Source organism: Ovis aries, chromosome 16 (genome assembly GCF_016772045.2).
Source record: "Ovis aries strain OAR_USU_Benz2616 breed Rambouillet chromosome 16, ARS-UI_Ramb_v3.0, whole genome shotgun sequence".
Lineage (NCBI taxonomy): Eukaryota > Metazoa > Chordata > Mammalia > Artiodactyla > Bovidae > Ovis > Ovis aries.
The window spans coordinates 35,950,701-35,968,460 of NC_056069.1; the positions used below are offsets into that span (position 1 = coordinate 35,950,701).

Consider the following 17,760-nt stretch of genomic DNA (forward strand, 5'->3'; position numbering starts at 1 on the left):
TCTCCTTGTCTTTGACTCTCCCTCCAGGATCCCACTGCCCCCCCCAAAACACGCGCACACACACACACACACACACACACGCACGCACACCAAACACATGAACTTTCCAAGGTCCTTCCTCCATTCCTTCTTTTACTGAAATCTTACTCACCCTTTATAGCCTAGCTTAACCTCTGTCTTCTTTGTGTAGACCTTTTCGGCATCAGCAGCCTACATCGATTCTCCTTTCTGGAAAATCTTCTTCCACTTACAAGTCAATATCACCCATTAAGTGCTCAGTCAACTTCTATTTCTTTCAAGGGTGTGTTCTGTTGCTCTTGATAAATGATAAGTTTCTCAAGGATCAGGACATGTCTTCAGTGGAGCCTGGCATAAGAGGATACCATGGAGCCACTCTGAAAACACTCCTTGATTGATGAAAGGTTCAAGACCTTGTTTCTCTGGGAAGATGATCATGCCATTTCATTGGCCGTGTGGCCTGCCTTTTAATGGCTCTTAGGTGCCCCTTTCCAGCCTGGTGAGTGAGAATGGGTTAATTCCTTGCAAAAGTTTTGAGGAGAACAGTTGAATTGTTCCTGGATGACAGAGAAGAGCAATTGTCCTGCATTTTGTGCTTTATGCATAAATATTTGTTGAGCTGTGATAAAAAGCAAAACTTGGAGGCTGTTGCTACCTACTCAGTATGGAAAGGAGGGCAGGTCATGGGATGGTGATTCTTTCAGCTAATACACAATAGTATCAGCTGTCATTTCAGGTAGAGCCAACTTTAGTTAATCAGTATGTGGGTAATCCAACACCTTCATCCCGGCTCAGATCCCTCTGGTCCTTTTTTTTTTTTTTTTTAGCATTTTGAGTTTCTAAGATTTCTTCCCCAGGCGACATGGAAGTAGGGGAGAAGGACAAGGAAAAAAAGATAATTAACAGTAGCCATGGTAGTGGTCCCACAGCCCTGCTTGGAGACTTGCTGGATGCCCACAAGAGTTTCTTGGTTTAAGTGATATATGCCAGTCATGTCCACATGGCCCTGGAACTATACAAACTGGTAGTCTGAATGCAAAGTGGGTCATGTGCAGCATCCGAAATGAACCACAAACAGTTTTGCACTCTATTTAAACTTTATTCCAAGATGTAATAAAAAATGCTATCATTTACTGAGTATTAAAGTGTTAGATGCTTTTTGTACCAGTTGATCTCATGTGCAAAATAACCCTTCATAGTGAAAATCCTCATTTATTCTGATCAGGAAACTGAGGCTCAGAGGAGTTAAGTAAACTTCATCTGTTCAACGAATATTGATTGTGAATCTTTCATGAGCCAGGACTTAGATCCAGAAAGGAGCAGATCTAAGATCCAAGGACAGGTGTGTCTGGATTCCAAGCCTCTGTTCTTCCCATGGAACTGCACCACGTCCCTTGGGGAGGAACGTCTCCCAAAACCTTCTCTTTCATTCTCATTTAAAAAATATTCCCATTGCATTCCAGAAGCTCTCTGAGTACAAAGCGGACTATTAACTATGATAGTGAGGAGATTGGAAGATATCTGGCTTATTTGTTGCTGTTTTTAAGCAGTAGTAGAGAGAGAGAGTTTCAGGACTACGTTTTGTGCTTCTTAATTCAGGAGCATATTTGGGAAAAAGTTAGGAGAGCCAGTGGGCTTCTCCGGTGGCTCAGTGGTGAAGAACCCACCGGACAGTGCAGGAAACATAAGAGACGAGTGTTTGATTCCTGAGTCGGGAAGATCCCCTGGAAGAAGGCATGGCAACCCACTCTAGTATTCCTGTCTGGAGAACACCATGGACAGAGGAGCCTGGCGGGCTAAAGTTCATAGTGTTTCAAAGAGCTGGACACAATTTAGTCAGTAGTTCCTAATAGCAATATTTTTGCTGTGGGAGCCTGGGCAATCTGATTAAAAGAGGTAAAGGAATCAGGGATGGTTTTGTTAAGGTCACTTAGCCTGACATGTAAATTAAGTTCCAGTCCTCATTCTCTGGGCTCTGCCCCAGAGAATCCATCCAGTTCTCCAGTCCACATACCCTAGAGTCAATCTGGACACTCCTTCCTGTCTTACTGAGGAAATCTACCTCTTCAATAGGCCCACTTCTTCCACCACACTGCCATCCACTAGTCACATCATGATTTTTTCTTGCCTACATTTTTCAACCAAGTCATCTCCATAGCTCTGATTTTATTTCCTTCAAATCCAGTTCCCTCACAGCTGCTAGACTAAGTTTTCTGAGCTGTAAATATGGAATATGTAAGTTTGATCCTGTTTCTTCCCATTGCTTTCAAGATAAAGTCCAAACATTTGAGCAAAGCAAATACACTCCCTCATTATCTAGCCCAGCCCAGTTCAATATGATATATAATTTTAAGTGTTTTGGTAGCCATATTTAATAAGTAAAAAGAGGAAGAGGAAAATTATTTTCATATATTTTCTTTAATTCAATATATCCAAAATATTATCACTTTACCACAGAGTAAGTATTTTTAAAATATCAATATTTTGTCATCTTTTTTCTTACACTTTATCTTCAAAATCTGGACACCAGTTTTTTATCAGAAACACTTGGTATGTATTTAAACTTCATAAAATTTACACTTTAAAGGGTAAATCAACATATCCAATTTTTCCAAACATACTTAAAATTATTCCATAACTGAATCAAGTAGTCATTTAAATTAATATTAATTAACAATAAATAAAAATTTTCACAATATGCAAATAGTTCATACAGCTCAATATAAGGAAAAAGCAAACAACCCAATAAAGAAAAGGACAGAAGACATAAATAGAGAGAATATGCCTTCTCCAAAGAAGGCATACAGATGGCCAACAGGCACATGAAAATATGTTCAACATCGCTAATTATTTTTGTTGTTGTTTAGTCACTAAGTCATGTCAGACTCTTTTGTGACCCCATGGACTGCAACCTGCCAGGCTCCTCTGTCCAGGGGATTTCCCAGGCAAGAAACTGGAGTGGGTTGCCATTTCCTTCTCCAGGGGATCTTCCTGACACAGGGATCAAATCTGCCTTTCCTGCATTACAGGTGGATTCTTTACCACTGAGCCACCAGGGAAGCCCTTGCTAATTACTAGAGAAATGCAAATCAAAACCACAATGAGGTATCACCTCACACTGGTCAGAATGGCCATCATCAAAAAGTGTACAAGTCATAAATGCTGGAGAGGATGTGGAGAAAAGGGGACTTCCTACACTGCTGGTGGAAATATAAATTGATGCAGCCACTATGGAAAATAGTATGGAGGTTCCTTTAAGAGCTAAAAATAGAACTACCATATGACACAGGAATCCTACTCAAGAGTATATGCCTGGAAAAGATTAAAACCCCTTTCCATTATTATTGTATTTGTTACAGTGATCTGTGATCATTTATCTTTGATGTTAATATTGCGATTATTTGAAGGGGGGGCACAACCATGCCAATATAAGATGGTGAACTTAATTGATACATGTTGTGTGTGCACTGACCACCCCCACTGACTAGCCGTTCCCCCATCTCTCTCACTCCCTATCCCCTGAGACACAATATTGAAATTAAGTCAATTAATAACCCCACAGTGGTTTCTAAGTGTTCAAGTGAAAGCAAGAGTCATACATCTCTTTTGCTTTTGTTTAAATCAAAAGCAAAAAAAAACGATCGAGGTTAGTGAGTAAAGCATGTCCATAGCTTTGATATGCCGAAAGCTAGGCCTCTTGCATCAAGTAGGTAGCCACATTCTGAATGCAAGGGGAAAGTTCTGGAAAGAAATGTAAAGTGCTACCTCAGGAAATATTTGAATGTTAAGAAAGTGAAATAACTATTTTGGAGAAAGTTTTGGTGGTCTGGATAGAACAGCAAACCAGTCAGAACAATCCCTTAAACCAAAGCCTTGTCTAGAGCAAGGCCTAACTCTCTTCAATTCTTTGAAGGCCAAGAGAGGTGAGGAAGCTACAGAAGAAAAGTTTCAAGCTAGCAGAGATTTGTTCATGAGGTTTAAGGAAAGACGCTATCGCCATGCCATAAAAGTACAAGGTGAAACTACAAGTGCTAATGCAGAAGCTGCGACAAGTAATCTAGAATATCTAGCTCAGATCATTAATGAAGGCGGCTACACGAAACAGCAGATATTCAGTGTAGATGAACAACCTTATATTGGAAAAAGATGCCATCTAGGACTTTCATAGTTGGAGAGGAGAAGTCAGTGTCTGCCTTCAAAGCTTCAAAGGACAGACTGACTCTCTTGTTATGGGCTAATGCTGCTGATGACTTGAAGTTAAAGCCAATACTCATCTGTGTGTGTATGTCCAGTTGCTCAGTCTTATTTGAAACTCATTGTGACCCCAGGAACTGTAGCCCTCCAGGCTCCTTTGTCCATGGAATTTTCCAGGCAAGAATAGTGGGGTGGGTTGCCATTACATACTCCAAGAGATCTTCCCAACCCAGGGATCAAACCCATGTCTCCTGCACCTCCTGCAATGGCAGGTGGATTCTTTACTGCTGTACCACCTGGGAAGCCCCAGTGCTCATTTACCATTCTGAAAATCCTAGGGCCTTTAAGAATTGTGCTAAATCTACTCTCTGTGCTCTACTGGTAGAACAACAAAGCCTGGATGATAGCACATCTGTTGACAACATGGTTTACTGAATATTTTAAGCCAATAATTGAGACTTACTGCTTAGGAAAAAAAGACTCCTTTCAAAATATTACTGCTCATCAACAATGCTCACCCAATAGCTCTCATGGAGCTGTACAAAGAAATTCATGTTGTTTTCTTTTCTATTTATTTATTTATAGATTTATTTATTTTAATTGGAGGCTAATTACAGTATTGTATTGGTTTTGCCATACATCAACATGAATCCACCACGGGTGTACACATGTTTCCCATCCTGAATCCCCCTCCCACCTCCCTCCCCATACCATCCTTCTGGGTCATCCCAGTGCACCAGCCCCAAGCATCCTGTATCATGCATCGAACCTGGACTGGTGATTCATTTCTTATATATTATACATGTTTCAATGTCATTCTCCCAAATCATCCCACTCTCTCCCTCTCCCTCTGAGTCCAAAAGACTGTTCTATACATCTGTGACTCTTCTGCTGTCTCTCATACAGGGTTATCGTTACCATCTTTCTGAATTCCATATATGTGTGTTAGTATACTATATTGGTGTTTTTCTTTCTGGCTTACTTCACTCTGTATAATAGGCTCCAGTTTCATCCACCTCATTAGAACTGATTCAAATGTATGCTTTTTAATGGCTGAGTAATACTCCATTGTGTATATGTACCACAGCTTTCTTATCCATTCATCTGCTGATGGACATCTAGGTTGTTTCCATGTCCTGGCTATTATAAACAGTGCTGCGATGAACATTGGGATACACGTGTCTCTTTCAATTTTGGTTTCCTCGGTGTGTATGCCCAGCAGTGGGATTGCTGGGTCATAAGGCAGTTCTATTTCCAGTTTTTTAAGGAATCTCCACACTGTTCTCCATAGTGGCTGTACTAGTTTGCATTCCCACCAATAGTGTAAGAGGGTTCCCTTTTTTCCACACCCTCTCCAGCATTTATTGCTTGTAGACTTTTGGATAGCAGCTATTCTGACTGGCTTGAGATGGTACCTCATTGTGGTTTTGATTTGCATTTCTCTGATAATGAGTGATGTTGAGCATCTTTTCATGTGTTTGTTAGCCATCTGTATGTCTTCTTTGGAGAAATGTCTATTTAGTTCTTTGGACCATTTTTTGATTGGGTCATTCATTTTTCTGGAATTGAGCTGCAGGAGTTGTTTGTGTATTTTTGAGATTAGTTATTTGTCAGTTGCTTCATTGGCTATTATTTTCTCCCATTCTGAAGGCTGTCTTTTCACCTTGCTTATAGTTTCCTTCGTTGTGCAGAAGCTTTTAATTTTAATTAGGTCTCATTTTCTTATTTTTGCTTTTATTTCCAATATTCTGGGAGGTGGGTCAGAGAGGATCCTGCTGTGATTTATGCCGGAGAGTGTTTTGCCTATGTTCTCCTCTAGGAGTTTTATAGTTTCTGGTCTTATGTTTAGATCTTTAATCCATTTTGAGTTTATTTTTGTGTATGGTGTTAGAAAGTGTTCTAGTTTCATTCTTTTACAAGTGGTTGACCAGTTTTCCCAGCACCACTTGTTAAAGAGATTGTCTTTTCTCCATTGTATGTTCTTGCCTCCTTTGTCAAAGATAAGGTGTCCATAGGTGCATGGATTTATCTCTGGGCTTTCTATTTTGTTCCACTGATCTATATTTCTGTCTTTGTGCCAGTACCATACTGTTTTGATGACTGTGGCTTTGTAGTATAGTCTGAAGTCAGGCAGGTTGATTCCTCCAGTTCCATTCTTCTTTCTCAAGATTGCTTTGGCTATTTGAGTTTTTTTGTATTTCCATACAAATTGTGAAATTATTTGTTCTAGCTCTGTGAAGAATACCATTGGTAGCTTGATAGGGATTGCATTAAATCTATAGATTGCTTTGGGTAGTATACTCATTTTCACTATATTGATTCTTCTGATCCATGAACACGGTATATTTCTCCATCTATTAGTGTCCTCTTTGATTTCTTTCATCAGTGTTTTATAGTTTTCTATATATAGGTATTTAGTTTCTTTAGGTAGATATATTCCTAAGTATTTTATTCTTTTCATTGCAATGGTGAATGGAATTGTTTCCTGAATTTCTTTCTATTTTCTCATTATTAGTGTGTAGGAATGCAAGAAGAATGCCAAAGAATTGATGCGTTTGAACTGTGGTGTTGGAGAAGACTCTTGAGAGTCCCTTGGACTGCAAGGAGATCCAACCAGTCCATTCTGAAGGAGATCATCCCTGGGATTTCTTTGGAAGAAATGATGCAAAAGCTGAAACTCCAGTACTTTGGCCACCTCATGCGAAGAGTTGACTCATTGGAAAAGACTTTGATGCTGGGAGGGATTGGGGGTAGGAGGAGAAGGGGACGTTAGAGGATGAGATGGCTGGATGGCATCACTGACTCAATGGACGTGAGTCTGAGTGAACTCCAGGAGATGGTGATGGACAGGGAGGCCTGGCGTGCTGCTATTCATGGGGTCGCAAATAGTCGGACACGACAGAGCGACTGAACTGAACTGAGGAATGCAAGGGATTTCTGTGTGTTGATTTTCTATCCTGCAACTTTACCCTATTCATTGATTAGTTATAGTAATTTTCTGGTGGAGTCTTAAGGGTTTTCTATGTAAAGGATCATGTCATCTGCAAACAGTGAGAATTTTACTTCCTCTTTTTCAATTTGGATTCCTTTTATTTCTTTTTCTCCTCTGATTTCTGTGGCCAAAACTTCCAAAACTATGTTGAATAGTAGTGGTGAAAGTGGGCACCCTAGTCTTGTTTCTGACTTTAGGGGAAATGCTTTCAATTTTTCACCATTGAGGATAATGTTTGCTGTGGGTTTGTCATATATAGCTTTTATTATGTTGAGGTATGTTCCTTCTATTCCTGCTTTCTGGAGAGTTTTTATCATAAATGGATGTTGAATTTTGTCAAAGGCTTTCTCTGCATCTATTGAGATAATCATACGGCTTTTAATTTTTCAGTTTGTTAATGTGGTATATTACATTGATGGATTTGCAGATATTGAAGAATCCTTGCATCCCTGGGATAAAGCCCACTTGGTCATGGTGTATGATCTTTTTAATGTGTTGTTGGATTCTGATTGTTAGAATTTTGTTAAGGATTTTTGCATCTATGTTCATCAGTGATATTGGCCTGTAGTTTTCTTTTTTGTGGCATCTCTGTCAGGTTTTCGTATTAGGGTGATGGTGCCCTCATAGAATGAGTTTGGAAGTTTACCTTCTTCTGCAACTTTCTGAAAGAGTTTGAGTAGGATAGGTGTTAGCTCTTCTCTAAATTTTTGGTAGAATTCAGCTGTGAAGCCATCTGGACTTGGGCTTTTGTTTGCTGGAAGATTTCTGATTACAGTAAGAAATTCATGTTGTTTTCATGCTTGCTTACTCAATATCAGTTTTGCAGCCCATGGCCCAAGGAGTAGTTTTGACTTTCAAGTTTTATTATTTAAGAAATGCAGTAGATCAGTCTACAGCTGCCGTAGATAGTGATTCCTCTGATGGATCTGGGCAGAGTAAATTTAAAACCTTCTGAAAAGTTTTCACCATTCCAGCTGCCATTAAGAACATTCATGACTCATGGGAAGAAGTCAAAACATAAACGTTCACAGGAGTTTGGAAGAAGTTGATTCCAACACTCATGGATGACTTTGAGAGGTTAAAGACTTCAGTAGAGAAAGTAACTACAGATGTTTTGAAATTAGCAAAAGAACTAGAATTAGAGGTGGAGCCTGAAGATGTGCCCAAATTGCTGTAATCTGATGATAACACTTTAATGGATGAGGAGTTATTTCTTACGTACAAATAAAGAAAGTGGTTTTTTGAGATGGGATCTACTCCAGGGGAAGATGCACTGGCGACTGTTGAAGTGACAACAAAGGATTTAAAGTATTGCATAAGCTTAGTTGATAAAGCGGCCGAAGGGTTTGAGAGGATTGACTCCAATTCGGAAAGAAGTTCTACTGTGAATAAAATGCTATCAAATAGCATTGCATGCCACCAAGAAATTACTTGTGAAAGGAAGAGTCAATCAAACTTCGTTGCTATCTTATGTTAAGAAATTGCCCTAACAGCTGCCCTAACCTTCAGCAACCACCACCCTGATCAGAGTCAATGGCTATCAACATTGAGGCAAGACCCTCTGTCCACAAAAAGATGACAATTTGTTGAAGGCTCAGATGATTGTTAGCAATTTTTTAGCAACAAAGTATTTTTTAACCAAGACATGGAGCTGTGTTTGCAGACATGTCATTGTACATTTAATAGACTACAATATAGTGTAAATAAAACTTTTCTATGCACTGAGAAACCACAAAATTCTTGTGACTTTATTGTGATACTGGCTTTATTGTTGTGATCTGAAACTAAATCAACAGTATCTTGAGGTCTAACTGTACAATATATGAATGTATCAGGTCAAACCCTTGTACTCTTGAAATTTACACAATGTTATATGTCTAACATATTTCAATTAATGAAAACAGAAAAATAGCAGCTAACACTGTATATATCAAGCACTGGTCTGAGTATTTTTTCCACTTATTAATTTATTTTAATCAAGCTGTGAGAGGACAACAATTCTATGAAATAGGTACTTCTCTGTCTCCATCTTACAGAAGGCAAAAATCAAACCACAGAGATGCTGAGTAATTTTCCCAAATTTACACAGCTAGAAAGCAATAGTAGAATTGAGATGTGAATCCAGAGAGTCATGCCCTAGAACTTATACTCTTAACCACAACAATCTTGACTGCCTCAAATTCTTAGAGCTCCAAGAAGCTTCCTGTCACTTCAAGGCATGTTTCTCCTACATGCTTTTGTGATTCTCCAGTAAGGGCTGGGGAGTGCACATTGGCTCCCTTAGATTGGGAGGGTGCCATTTCCCACACAGCAACGTTATTTTTCTGGTAATTATTTGGTACTTATCTATGTAGACTGTGGAAGTCAGTGTATCAGTAAGACAAATGTCAGATTCCTAACAAGTTACAGGTAGAAAAAATACTTAATCATATGTGCTTATCAAGGCTCTTTTCCCCCTTCATAAATGTCCAAGCTGTTTTTGAGCTGATACTGTCCCCCTGCCCTGACTAAAAGCATTTGACAAACCCTCTGAGTTACATAACTTGGTCTGAACTCTCTTCCTCTGGTCATAGGGGATGGTGGTTCTCAGAGAGTTTACATGAACATGTCCTGTCCTTCCTGGCTAGTGCACAACAGTCTTTCCAGGAAACATGTGCTTTGTGAAGTCTGCCATTAAGAGTGCACTAAGTCAGCCTGAGAACGGGGTGCAGTTAAGTATGATTACAAGTAGAAGATTGCAAATATTACAAAGATATTATAACAGGAAATGGAAAAGAATGAGAATTATGTACAAGGCTGCTCCTGTTGGACTCTGACCTCAAAAAGAAGGTACCTAGTTCTGTGAGAAGGGAAAGGGAGGCAGTGACTATAAATCACTATTAAAATTCACATTAACAAACTTTCATTTTAAAAAATTAGATGAGAAGAGAGAATGCTAATTGGATCCTGGTATAGCCAAACTAATTAGTATTCTTTTCACAAGCAGAAGACAGGATTTCCACAGACATGCTGCTGACATATTAATGACCATTGGTTAACAGCACCGAATGGTTTAGTGGAGCTACTAGAGATGAATCAGCTGCTTAATTTAACTACACAGACATGAACCAAGAAAGATGATCTTCCCAGGCACTTGTAGCCAGAGTCTGGTCGTAATTTAGTGCTGAACTGTAAGGAAAAAATCTGAATATTTGTGAGCCTCAGAGCTATGAGTGGATAGCCTATGACAAAGATTCAATGACAGCATGAGAGATGAGTTTTGGAGAAATAATATGTGGATACAGTTGTGTAGAGCAGCTTCTAAATGTGAAGAAAAAGATTACCCTTCCTTTCCTTCTCCCCTGGGCTTCCCTGGTGGCTAAGTTGGTAAAGAATCCACCTACAATGTCGGAGACATGGGTTTCATCCCTGGGTTGGGAAAATCCCCTGGAAAAGAGAAAAGCTACACACGCCAATATCCTGGCCTAGAGAATTCCATGGACTGTATAGTCCATGGGGTCACAAAGAGTGGGACACGACTGAGCAACTTTCACTTCCTTCTCCCCTGACCTGTCTCCATACACACCAGGGTTTGTCCTGTGTCCCTATCCACTGTTAAAAAGGAAAGAATAAACATCAGCATGCCACTTCAGCAAGGTTGCTGATGCCCATTCAAACTGTTTTGCCTAGATGCCAGACTTCTGGTTCCAGCCAAGATGGAGTAACAAGGACCAGAATGACTCTCTAAAAGTATGTGAAACAATGGTGTCCAAGATACTGAACATCGGGCTACAAAGGATAGTGATCTATGTGAGACAAAAAACAAAGTGTGAGACAAAAAACAAAGTGAGTCCCAGCTCACTGCTTTGAGATAATTTATAGGACATAGTGCAGGGAAATGAACACCAAAGGACACCCTGGATTGAGGCGCTAAAGCTGAGACACAGAGAACAGAGCAGCTGGAGTTCTCAAGGCAGAGCACTAGAGAGGACAGAGAGAGCCACGGAGAGGAAACGCCAGAAAGATGCTCCTTTGAGTAATTATTTAACTGATAAGTTCAGGCGTGTGATGAACTACTGGAAATCAGAGGAAGAGCCACTCAAAAGGGCAAGAGGTAACAATGTTCAGCTCCCATTTGAGGCCAGAAATAATGCTTATTCTTCATAATGGACTGAACACCATCCTGATCATGGGGAATGTGTGTGTAGGGGGGGTGTTACGCAGATGAGTCTTGCCTCAGTAGTGGGCAAATCATTATTATAAATTATTAATTCAATACATTATTATTGAACACTGAACTCTGTTCCACTCCCATCAAAGAAATCTTAAAAGCATATCCAAAAGGACCATACTCTTTCTAAGTGCCATAATTCTGTCCCAAAACAAGCTAAAATTGTTTATTGTGTTTGCCGGTGCTCAGTCACGCAGTTAAGTCTGACTCTTTTGAGACCCCATGGATGGTAGCCTCCTCCATCCATGGAATTTTCCAGGTAAGAATACTGGAGGTGGGTTGCCAATTCCATCTCCAGGGGATCTTCCAGATCCAGGGATCAAACCAAAGTCTCTTGCATCTCCTGCAAAGGCAGGTGGGTTCTTTACCGCTGTGCTACCTGGGAAGCCCAAAAATGTTTATAGGAATATGAAGATACCCATCATCCAACAAGGTAAAATTCATAATGTGTAGCATCAAATAAAAAAGTACCAAGAAGCAGGAAACTATGAGGAGAAAAAGCAACCAATTGGAACTGACCCAGAATCGACAGTTACGATGACTCTACCGTACATTTGAAAAGTTAAGCAGAGATGTAGAAGATAATAAGGACTCAAATTGAACTTTTACAGGTGAAAAGTAAAATATCTGAGATGAAAAAATGCACTGGATTGGATTAATAGCTGACTGGACATTTTAGAAGAAATGATTAACAAACATGAAGACAGAGCAAGGGAAACGATCCAAAATGAAGTACAGAGGAAAAAAAGAAAATTAAAAAGCAAAGAAGCAAAGCAGAGCATCACTGACCCATGACAACTTCAAGTGGCCTAATACATGTCTAACTGTAGTTCCCAAAGGAGAAGCGGGGGTGGTAGGCAGCTTCGAGGATGGCTTCCCCAGTGATCCTTGCCTCCTGGCATTCACAGTCTTCTTTAATCCCCACCTACTGAGGGTGGGATCAGTTTATTAACTCCCTTCTAAGAAAGAAAAAATGGCAGAAGTGATGGGCTATAAATCCCAGAATTAGATTACAAAAAGATTCTGGATTCTATCTTGGAAGTTCTTTCTCACTCTTGGATGTTTTTTCTCCATGCCAGATGCCATATCATGAGGCAGTCTTGATGTCTAGAGATACCAAGTCTAGAGACATCTGGATGGTAAGGAATGTTGACTGCCCACAAGCATGTGAGTGAGCTTGGAACCCGGTCAGACAACTGGCAGGAGCTCCTTGATTGTAACTGCATGAGAGCTTCAGAGCTAGAGGCACCAACTAAGCTGTGCCTAAATTCCTGACCCAGGAAGTGTGAGATAATACATGTGTATCATTTTCAGCTGCTAAAGTTTGGAGTTATTTGTCATGTGGCAATAAATAACCAATACAGAAAAAAATATTTATAGAAATGATGGCCCAAAGTTTTCCAGATGTGGTTAAAACTAGAAACCTACAGGAACTCCATCAACTCCAAGCACAAAAACAATGAGGAAAATCATAGTAAGGCCCGTCCTCATCAAATTACTCAAAACCAGAGATGATGAGAGCATCTTAAAAGCAATCAGTAAAAACGACACACTGACAAAGACAAGGATGGCAGCTAATTGTTGTTAGAAAAAAAAATGTAAAAAATAAATTAAATAACCTGTAAGCAAAACATCAGTGGAACAATACCTTAAGAGATGGAGGACACATGGCTAATTCATGTCAATGTATGACAAAAACCACCACAAATTGTAAAGTAATTAGCCTACAATTAAAATAAACACTTTAATTTAAAACAGAAAGGTCCTGAAGCTGTCAGTAGCAAAGCTGTCTTTCTAAAACAGAGGTGAAATAAAGACTTTCAGACGTTCAAACACTGAAAGAACACATCACCAGCAGACCAGAACTTCATCACAAGAAGTGTTAATAGAAGTCCTGCAGGTAAAAGGAAAATGATACCAGATGGAAACACGAACCTACACGAACAAACCAAGAAAACTGGGGCTCTCATGCACTGCTCCTGGGAAGCAAAACAGTACTACTACTTTGGAAAATAGTCTGGCAGTTTCTTCTTCTTCTTCTTCTGTCTTCTCTTTTACATGTATTGTTTTTCACTTTATTGAGACATAATTGAGGTATAATATTGTGTAAGTTTAAGGTGTGGATTTGGTTAGTTAACAAGCTAATTTCATACACTTATGTATTGCAAAATGATTCCCATCATAGTGTTAGCTAATGTGTAATAAGATTCTTTTTGTGGTGAGAAGTTAAAGATATACTATTTTCACAACTTTTTGAGTATTTAATACAGTGTTATTAACTAGAATCATTATGCTGTTCGTTAGATTCCCAGAACTTATTCATCTTAGAACCAAAAGTTTGTACCTTTGACGAACATCTCCCTGTTTTCCTCACCTTTCAGCCCTTGGTAATCACCATTCTACTCTCTGTATCCATGAGTTTGGCTTTTTTTAGATTCCACATGTAAGTGATACCATGCAGTATTTGTCTTTCTCTGTGTGACTTATTTCACTTAGCATAATGCCTTCAAGGTCTTTCCATGTTTTTTTGCAAATGACAAGACTATTATTATTTCTCGTGATTGAATAATATTTCATTGCATACATTTATCACATCTTTTTTATCCATTCATTCATCAGTGGACACTTAGATTGTTTCCCTGTCTTGGCTAGTGAATGCTACAATGAACATGGGGGTGCAGATATCTTTTCAAGATCCTGTTTTCACTGTCTTATGATATATATCCCAAAAGTGGAAATGCTGGATCCTGTGGTAGTTCTATTTAAAAAATTTTTAGGAACCTCCGTGCTGTTTTCCATAGTGTCTGTACCAGTTTACATTTCTGCCAACAGCGTCTAAGGTATTTACCCAAGAAAAATGAAAGCATATGTCCATACAAAGACTAGTACACAATGTTCATAGCAGCTTTATCTATAATAGGGTAAAAAGTTAGAAACAACTCAAATGTCCGTCAACTGTTGAATAGATAAACAATGATACATCCATACAATTTGAATACTCCTTGGCAATAAAAGGAAGCAGATCATTTATAAAGGCAAAACATACATGAATTTCAAAATAGTTGGTCTTCCTAGGTGGTGCTAGTGGTAAGAACCCACCTGCCAATGCAGGAGACATAAGAGATGCAAGCTCCTTCTCTGGGTCAGGAAAATCTCCTGGAAGAGGGCATGGCAACCCACTCCAGTATTCTCACCTGGAGAATCCCATGGACAGAGGAGCCTGATGGGCTACAGTCCATAGGGTCACACAGAGTTGGACATGACTGAAGTGACTTAGCACACATGTTTGCTGAGTGAAAGAACTCAGACCGCCACCACCCCCCAAAATACTACATGATTCCATTTGTTTAAAATTATAGAAAAATGCAAACTAATCCAAAGTGATAGAAAGTAGATCAGTAGATGCTTGGAGTGAGAGCTGGGGGACAATGAGGAGGGGCAAGAGGGAAGGGTTACAAAAGGGCACAAGATAATGAACATAGAACCATCATCTTGATGGTGGTGATGGTTTCATAGGTGTGTTCGTATGTCATAACTTATCAAACTGTTTACCTAAAATCCATGCAGTTTATTGTATATCATCTCAGCAAAGCTTCTACCTCACAAAAGTATACCTCAATGAAACTGTTGGTAAAAGAAAAGGAGATCAAACTCAGATGTAGATAAATTGGTTTCCACCTGTAAAATGATAAAGTAATTTTGTGAACCAAACTAGAATTATATCTGAATGGCAATACAAATTTACTTCAAGTTGTAAATGCTTCTTTCGTTATCTTGAAACTGTGCAGAAACCAGGAAGGACGAGGCCATCCCATGTTCATCACATATGTTACACGTGCAGGGTCTTTGAGTTGCTACCACCACAATTTTGGTGCTGTTAGCTTAGAAGACTCCATTCCTAGGAAGACTGCCTTTCTTAACTTTTTGGATGTGGAAGTTATTAGGGGAAACAGTCATTCAGTTTGATTTTTAGACCAATTCCTGGGCCATGAACCTGCGCCAGGTACCACATCTGGTTCTTTTAAGAGTTTAAATTTCCCTATAAAGTGCAATGAAAAGAAAACAGGAATTTTAATGACATTCAAAATCATACTGGGTTCACTAGCCTTGAAATGACACTGGATGTGGCACCACTCCTGGAGGCAATTAGGGGGCAAGATAAATGACGTGAGCTCTGCAGTTGCTGAGGGTGCAGCACCACACAGGCTTCCCTGAAGCCGTGGATGGAATGATGCTGCCGAAAAGCCAGGCCACCTGGTCCTGGTGGAGGAAGGCACCCACTTCAGCAGGCTCGGGATGGGCCCCTCACTCATTCCTGTAAGTAGCTCAGTATACGCCACCGTTCCTAAAGTCTTTGTACGAGGCTCCGTGCTGAGAATGTCACTCTCATACAATCTTCACGCCACGCTTGATGGGTAGTATCTCAGCTAGGGCTGTATTTGGCTGCGTGTGGCTTGACCTAATGAATGGCAGCTTCCTCCTCTCCTCCTTCCTTCCCTTCCTCTCTTCTCTCCTTTTTCCTCCTTCTATCCCACCTTTCCCCTCTTCCTTTTCCTCCTCCTCCTCTTCTCTCCATACAACAAGGAACTCAAGGATGAGCAATCCAGGATATGTTCGGCTGCTCAAGGAGCAAGGCTTTTTAATCCTCCTTGTCCCTTCACTCTTAGGATGTGACTTCACTTCTCGGTATTCATCCGATCTCTGGGTCCTTAGCCCATTCCCAGCAGGAAGAGAAGGGATGTGAAGAGCAAAAGCATTTGCCTGTTGAATTTATCTCCATCAGGACATCCTAGCTCAGTGACACCTGCTTTGAGTTCAATAACCAGAAACAAGTCATACAGCCACTCCAACTTTATCAAAGTCTGGGAAATGAGTGTTCTAATAAAATGTCATAAAACTGAATAAAATCATCTTCTGAAAAGGAAGAAAAGGAGCATAGATAATAAGTAGGAAATGTTGGCATTTTCAAAGGATGATATTAATATCCCCATTTTACAGACGAGGAAATTGATGCTGAGAGATTAGCAAAGTCAGGAACTAACAGAGATGAGATTTAAACCAGCCATCTTGCTCTGGCCTTTGTGCATTTTGTCTCTGCAACAGAAGCTATCTACTCTGAGTGCTGGGCCCCTGTACATCATTGGTGATGACATTCCCTAAAACAGACTGGATAAGGATATGCTGGCCTCCTTTTTTTGATCAGTTAATAAAGATTGTTCTTCCAGTGATTTCCTTCCTGTTCATAAGTTAGCAAAATTTATACCATATATATGCTGATAAATTGATCAAGATTTATTGGAATAAGTATTGGGCTTTCTTTATATGTTGTGTTATTTACTTAGGAAATGCAGGTTTTCCCCTACCTCTGAAATTAGGAACAACATCTCAGCTGTGTCTTTTTCATGAAGTAAGCCAAAATGTACCTCAGTTACTGACAAGCTTGTGAGAATAATCTAAATTCCTTGTTTAAGACCAGACCTTTGAGTTCACCAAACATGTTATGCCTGCTCTTTTCATAGCAATGGGGATTGTTTCTGCACATGGAGCAATTGAGTTTGTAGCCCTGCCACTTACTTTTATATAGGGTGATAGGTGAAAGAAAAGATGCCAATTTCCATTTCTTTCTTTCTCAGAAAAGGTACCAAAACTACAATCCTATAAACTATCCTCTCAATGGAAGCCCTGAGTTTCATCATTATAGATCAAAGTAAGTTCCAAACCCGTTTCACCAGTTTCAAGGGCCATGGAGTTGGCACAGGCAACTTCCAGGCTCACTTCCAGCACCTTGTATTGACACCAGGTCATGTCTCCTTGGTGATAATCATGTCGGATCCACATGTACTTTACAAGCTACATGTCTGTCATCTCTGGGATTCAGGAGTATGCAGGTCCTCCTGTTACCCTCCTTGCTAAAGCATCATAAAGATAAGAACACCTGTGTTTGAAGTTCCAATATAAGCATGTATGTGTATGTTTACACTCAAGTAAACAATTTTCATGGTGGCGCTGGTGGTAAAGAACCCGCCTGCTAATGCAGGAGATGTGTAAAAGACGTGGGTTCAGTCCCTGGGTTGGGAAGATCCCCTGGAGGAGGGCATGGCAACCCATCCCAGTATTCTTGCCTGAAGAATCCCATGGACAGAGGAGCCTGGTGGGCTACTGTCCATAGGGTCGCAAAGAGTCAGACATGACTGAAGTGACTTAGTAAGTGCACGATGATACTTTATAGATGTGTGTAGATAGACAGGCATAAGTGATGATAGGAAAGTGTTCAAACAACTGAAGACTGTTGGGCAAAATACTAAAAATTCCAATTGCTTATTAGATTTTTTTGGCCTCAGTTTGT

General features: G+C 39.9%; 2 long non-coding RNA genes across 2 annotated transcripts in view; one reads left to right on the forward strand and one right to left on the reverse strand.

The window, feature by feature from the left end:
- Nucleotides 1-8,941, forward strand: part of LOC132657960 (uncharacterized) — a 36,547-nt gene extending 27,606 nt beyond the window's left edge. Inside the window, exon 3 of the long non-coding RNA XR_009596791.1 lies at nucleotides 6,728-8,941. This is a non-coding gene — a long non-coding RNA (uncharacterized LOC132657960). The remainder of the gene's footprint in view (nucleotides 1-6,727) is intronic.
- The window catches only part of LOC132657959 (uncharacterized), a 116,211-nt gene that overhangs the window by 36,024 nt on the left and 62,427 nt on the right, over nucleotides 1-17,760 (reverse strand). The gene's annotated exons all lie outside the window — the stretch shown is intronic.